This window comes from Lathyrus oleraceus, chromosome 3 (genome assembly GCF_024323335.1).
Source record: "Lathyrus oleraceus cultivar Zhongwan6 chromosome 3, CAAS_Psat_ZW6_1.0, whole genome shotgun sequence".
Classification (NCBI taxonomy): Eukaryota; Viridiplantae; Streptophyta; class Magnoliopsida; order Fabales; family Fabaceae; genus Lathyrus; species Lathyrus oleraceus.
The window spans coordinates 250,525,085-250,531,793 of NC_066581.1; the positions used below are offsets into that span (position 1 = coordinate 250,525,085).

A 6,709-nucleotide genomic window follows, 5' to 3' on the forward strand; every position below is an offset into this window, starting at 1 on the left:
TCGGATACTTAACAGATCTATCGGCTAACTAAAGTGACATCTTAGTGGGCTGTAATTCTCCTAAGTTCAACCTCTCACAAACTGCTAAAGGCATTAAGCTCACACTAGCTCCTAAGTCTAGAAAAGCTTTTTCGATGACATGATTACCCAAAAGGCAAGGAATGGAGAAATTTCCAGGATCTTTATCTTTCTTTGCTAATTTGTCCTCGGAAATAACATTACATTCCAAAGGCTTTAGATCATCAAGTCTACGTTTGTTGGTAAGGATGTCTTTGGGTGATGGCTTATGTGAAAGGGATTTCTACATGAAGTTTTTCTATAACTTTAATAAATTTTTGAAACTGTTTATTGATCTAGGTTTGTTTGAGTCTTTGGGGATATGGTATAGGTGGTTTATATGGCGGGGGTGGTACGTAAGTTTTGTCTTTAGGTTCTTCTCCTTTTTCTCGGCCTTCCTGGTTTTCAGGTTCCTCTGGTTCCTTTACTTCGTCCATGGGTTTGGTACATTCCTTGGAAGTTTCGGGTTCACTCAATCTAGGGTTTGGTGGCTCATCATAAGCGTTCCCACTTCGTAGGGTAATGGCATTGGCTTGTCCTCTCGGATTTTGTTGAGGTTGTCCAGGGAATTGTCCTCCAGGTGTAGTCTGAGGGGCTTGGTTTAAAGCTACCTGAGAGATCTAGGTTTCAAGCATCTTGGTATGAGTAACTATTTGGTCAACCTTGGTTCCTAACTGAGTAATCAATTCGTTAACATGAATGTTTTGGTTCATGAACTCCTTGTTTTGTTGGGTTTGAGCGGTGATAAAATTTTCCATAATTTTCTCAAGGCTCGTCTTTGGGGGCACAGGTTGCATAGGTTGATTTGTCTTGGGGCTTGATAATTAGGTCTCGGAGGTGCATTATTTTGAATAGGGTTATTGTTTTTATAGGAGAAGTTCGGGTGATTCCTCCATCCAGGGTTATAAGTATTCGAATATGGGTTCCCTTGGGCGTAGTTCGCTTGCTCAGAGTGGGTTTCGTTTAATAGACTGCATTCTGCAGATTGGTGCCCTTTGGTTCCACATATCTCACAATCCGACGAAATTGCGGCTACAGTATTCGGGTTTATGCACATATGCTCGACTTTAAGGGCTAATGCGTCCATTTTAGCTTGCATCATGTCTATAGAGCTTAGTTCATGCACTCCTCCTTAGGCTTCCTTCTTCTCAATTTTCGCTCGTTCGACTCCCCATGATTGATGGTTTTGAGCCATATCTTCGATGAGGACACTAGCTTCAGGATAAGGTTTGTTCATCAGAGCACCGCCTGCGGCAGCGTCGATGGTCATCTTTGTGTTGTAATGAAGTCCATTATAGAAGGTTTGAATGATTAACCAATTTTATAAACCATGATGTGGGCATGCTCGTAATAACTCTTTATATCTCTCCCAAGCTTCGAACAACGATTCTCCTTGGTTTTGGGTAAATCTAGTTATATGGTTTCGAAGAACGGAGGTCTTACTCGGGGGAAAATATCTAGCAAGAAATACTCTTCTAAGGTTATCCCAAGTCGTAATGGAATTGGGTGGAAGGGAATCTAACCATGATAGGGCTTTATCTCTGAGGGAAAAAAGGAATAATCTTAAACGTATTGCCTCAGGAGAAGTTCCATTGGTTTTAAAAGTGTCTGCTAATTGAAGAAATATTTTTAAATGTTGGTTTGGGTTCTCAGTAGCGAGACCCGCGAATTGTCTCTGTTGCACAAGTTGCAACAAGGATGGTTTAAGTTCAAAATTATTAGCTGGGATGGTTGGGTTTATTATACTAGAACTAGGTTCTTCATTAGATGGTTGAGCGAAGTCCTTAAGAGGTCTTTGGTTTTGATCTTCGGCCATAGCTCTCTTAATTCTATGAAAGAATAAACGTGCGCGAGCGTAACGTTCAGGTTCCGCCAGAGGGTATACTAAGCTTAAACTTCCGGTGCTGCGAGTTCTTCGCATTGACCGGCGGGAAATAACCTAAGTCTAAACGATATAACAATAGGAAAATGAAATTTGACGAAATTGGTCCCCGACAACGGCGCCAAAAACTTGATGCGTGCTTTTCGCAAGTATACGAACGCGTCAGAGTAGTATAAAAGATTGTCGAATCCACAGAGACCAAGTGTCAATCTATTGTTATCTATTGTTATGGTGTTTATCAAAGGCAATCAAAATAGGTGTTTTTTTAGAGTGTGCAATGAAAAGTAAAGTATTGAAATAAATTTAATTAATAAAGACAGGGTCGAATGTAATTCACGTAATCAATTAATAATTCAAGTACTTGCTAATAGAGCTACTTATGGGCAATGTTTCCTACTTTGAAAAGAACTAATTTAACATGAACTGTCGCTTTCGCGTATTCAGAACCGAGTTGTACTCCCTAATCAAACCCTCTTATTGTCACTTATAAAAAGGCGCGCATTGCGTTAGAGTAGTAAACCTATTTTTAATAGTATCTTGACTAAGTTGAAAAGTATTATAACCTGGATTTCTTAACCAAAAGAGGTTCTTACGAACCAGACTCTAAACTGATAAACGCGTCGGAAAATAGTTTTAAAATCTCTTTTCTTCTTAATGTTAAAAACTCCTAATGAACTAGACAAAGCGCTTTCGCTGTTTTTGAAATAGTTAAAAACAATTAAGTTTAAAAAAACGTTGGACGACTTTCGATATTACCCAACGGAATTGAAGTGCGGGAAAACTTAAGTTGAAAGTTAAAATAGCCCTTAAGTGTTTCTACGAACAATTGTACGGATTATTGGTTCAATTACGATCCTTACATTCTAACCTTATAAATTTAGTTAGACATGGTAAAGTAAAAGTGCATTAAAATAAATAAAAGTAGTGCGAGTGCGAGGAAATAAATAATTTAAAGCGAGTGCGAGGAAATAAACAAAGTAAAGCGAGTGCGGGAAAATAAACAAAGTAAAGCGAGTGCGGGAAAATAAACAAAGTAAAGCGAGTGCGAGAAAATAAACAAAGTAAAGCGAGTGCGGAAAATAAATAAGATAAAGACAAGTAATAAAAACCTACTCCAATCGGAGGGTTGAATAAATTGCAAAGCGGAAATGAAAATGGCGGAAGGATTAACTTCCTTCCAAAGTGCTCCAAACTCGATTACAGACTCTATCACAGACTTGATTACACAATTGTGGTAACACTCCAATGCGAAGCGATTACCACTTTATAAAACTGAATATATGCCTAAGTGAAACAAAGTTGCTCTGAGTTTGCCTCTGCTCTAAGTTTGGATCATTGTAAAAGTGAATTCGAGTTTCTATTTATAAGCAAGTAAAAAGATGGAAATGACTTGAATGCCCTTCAACTTGAAAATGGGAGGGAAACTATTTTCCTCTTGTGGCGCCCGCCACAAGGCCAAAGTGAGGCTCCTTAGTGGAGGTAGTGGGGAACGTGGGAGTTGAGGGAAGTTGAGCTTGGACACGTCATGGCAGGGTCTGTGGCGCCCGCCATGGGGTAGGCCATAAGTGCAAAATGCTGATTTTTAGGGTTTTTGGCTCTTTTTCGCTCCTTTTCTCGATCGGGGCTCCGATTAAAGTAAAAACCTGAAAACAAAGGAAAACATAGCAATAACACAACAAAATAACAATAAAACAACTAGAATGCATGTGAAATCGGAGTCGAAAATACGGTAAATTTCAGTGTTATCAATAATCTGCACTCCATCATATACACAGTTATACCAAAAGATATCATCATTAGTGAGAGACATAAGTCTCGTGGACCACCGTAAACATCCTTTGTTCTCCTTGAAGGCGAGCGTCTGTGGCAAGTGCGAAATAAACCACTTGTACAACAGAGGCAAACAACACACAATGGTACCACCACCCTTTGCATTCCTCATATGCAAAGAGAAATAAGCGTCACCCAACAGAGTCGGAACGGGATTAAGAGTAGAGAAAATCATAATAACGTTCATATCCACAAAGTTGTCGATGTTGGGGAATAACACTAGCCCATAGATGAGGGGTACAAATATGGCTTCAAAGGCGTCCTCACTCATGGCCTTCCCAAAATAAGTAGCTTGAGCAATGAGGAAATTAGATGGGAGACCTTGAATTCCACCTTTGGTAGTCATATGAGCACCAATATCAGATTCATCTATATGCAACAGATCAGCAATCTCTTGGGAAGAAGGAACTCTCTCCAAGCCACTGAACGACAACTGATCTAAGATAGGTATACCCACAAGATAGGCATACTCCTCAAGCGTAGGCAAAAGTTGGAAATCCGGAAAACTGAAGCAACGGTAAAGAGGATCATAGAATTGTACCAACACACTCATCAGACCTTCATCCACTTGAGTAGCAAGAATAGAAAGAAGCTTCCCATGGCGAGCCTTGAACTCCAAGGGATCTAATACATAGGATGTCAAACTCCTTAACTCTTTCAAGTCGGGTTGTCTGAAACTATACTTCTTCGTATTCCTTCTTTGCTTATCCATGTCTGAAAATTTGCAAATAGACCTCTAAAGTTCCTTGAAAATTTTCTTATTGTTGATGATATGGATGTTTATGAATGCATGAATGCATGGATGCAACAATCATACTCAAGGATCAAGCAAGTCACACCACACAAAGGTCACGGGATGGATCAAGTCATCCTTAATATCAATCATCCATTTTGGTGGATTATGGTTTACACCTTATCAACACCCAAGTTCCATTGATATTAAGGATATACGAGAACGGATCAACCGCGAATCAAGGGTTTGTTGCAAGTCACGAGCATGGAGTCTCGGTTAAGAACCACCTAATGGGAGTGTACTATGGTTAAACCTGACAATCATGTTCTACAAGAGGTTCCCAATGTCATCATCCCATCTTTTGGATATTATCGGATAAACGACTACTCGTATTCCAAAAATATTCTCAAGAGAGACTCTTATGAGTGTAGTATCGCGTAACAATCGTATCAAATCTTACACTTGAACGATCTTCGCACTACGTCCTAAAATAGGCCAAGACGGGCTAGGTAATCTAAGGTCCTTGGCTTCTAAGGTCTATATTGGAAAGAGTAATGCCTAACCACGACTACTCGTGTGACATTATTGATCCCAGCATAACCTCCACCAAGTGAATAGGCTTGCAAGTCAACTTGCTAAGGAATAACTCCACACAAGTCAACAAGACTATGCCATTCTCATATCATAAGTGCACTTGAGTTCGGGTATGGAACTCATCTCATAAGAGACCACCAAGCATACAAGCAATTGATATATCAAGCAATTCATACATTACAAACAATACAGTAATCCCAAATTTGCACAAAAATATGTCACAAATAAATATAAACATACAATACAACAAAGGTAAAAAGTAGGCTAAACCCACTAGGAGACACCTCCCCAGCAGAGTCGCCACTTTTCTGTAGCGGGGTATTCGTTACCTTTAGATTTATTGACTAAATCAAAAGTAAATCATACAATTCGAGTCGCCACCGCACTTCTATTTATCCAAAGGAAATGTTAGAAAGCGAACAAAAACCGAGAAGTTTTATCAAATAAAAAACTAATAAAAATGTCAGAGATCTGGGTAAGGGGGTTGGTTTTGCAATGGGAAGGTTTTAAGCACCCAAAACATCCTTAGTACTCTAAGGGAGCCCTTTTTGAAAATGTTGTATGGTAGGTTGGTATTTGTGAAAATATTTGGGCAAACATGATTGGAGAGATGAGAAAAGAATATACAAATTATTTACAATTTTGTTGTTTGAATGGATAAACCCATTGCTACGTACCATCACGAAGCTAGGATCAAAACCTCGTAGTTCAGGGTAAAAATCTCAAAATAAGTTGGTGAATTGGTTTGTCAAAAGCCTTAAGGTCTTTTTTTATCAAAGGGAGAAAACTCAACCTAAACCACAATCCACCATGTGAGGAGAGCTTCAACATACTAGTGAGGGATCTACCCTATAATAAGTATGGAAGACTTATAGTCCAATCACTAAGGATACGGGTGAGGTTTACATCAACCACTATGATAACTCAAGCCTAATAGCTAGTGTTTATGAAAAGCTTTGGCAAAATGGTCATTGGAACCACAAAACAATTTGAGTGAGTTGGATTTACCAATTATAAGTATTCACAAAAGGAAGTCAAAGTTGACTTAAGGTTCAATTCAAATTAAGTATTATGAAAAGAGTTTGAAAAAAAATCAAAGGCATAATGCCTAGGTTTCTAATTTTGAAAACAATGTTAATGTTTGCACAAAATAAGTTTGGCTTGGGTTAGAGTGGAGAGAAGAAGAGAAGGGCTAGGTCCTAAACATGCAAAGATGAGGGAAGGGAAATAAAAACCTTGGAGTTCCCTTCTTGAGATCATAAAGATGATCCAAGTTGCTCCTTTCCTTTTGACTTAGCAAGCAATAAGCAATTAACTCAAGCAATCAAGCAAATATTCAATCAAGCTCCTAGGATCTTCCAATTTGGATTTGTCTTTCTTGTTTTGGATGCTCATGACAATGGTCCTTCTAAATAGCTCAAGTTTGGGATCCCTACCACACAAGAACAAGCAAATCAAAAAGTTCCACAATGCAATAAAAAGAATGGACAAAAGTGAGTTTAGAATAGGGGTCCTTTCAAGTCATCTTTCAAGATTAAGCATTCTAAAGGCATGAGGCCTAGTTGCTCTTCAACATATTTAGCATTCTAAAGGCATGAGGCCTAGTTGCTCTT

General features: G+C 38.8%; 1 non-coding gene across 1 annotated transcript; it reads left to right on the top strand.

Annotated features, from left to right (window-relative positions):
- Nucleotides 1–1,382: 1,382 nt before the first annotated feature.
- LOC127133155 (small nucleolar RNA R71) lies at nt 1,383–1,489 on the top strand. The gene has a single exon (XR_007807148.1). It is a non-coding gene; the product is annotated as a small nucleolar RNA R71 (small nucleolar RNA).
- Nucleotides 1,490–6,709: the final 5,220 nt, after the last annotated feature.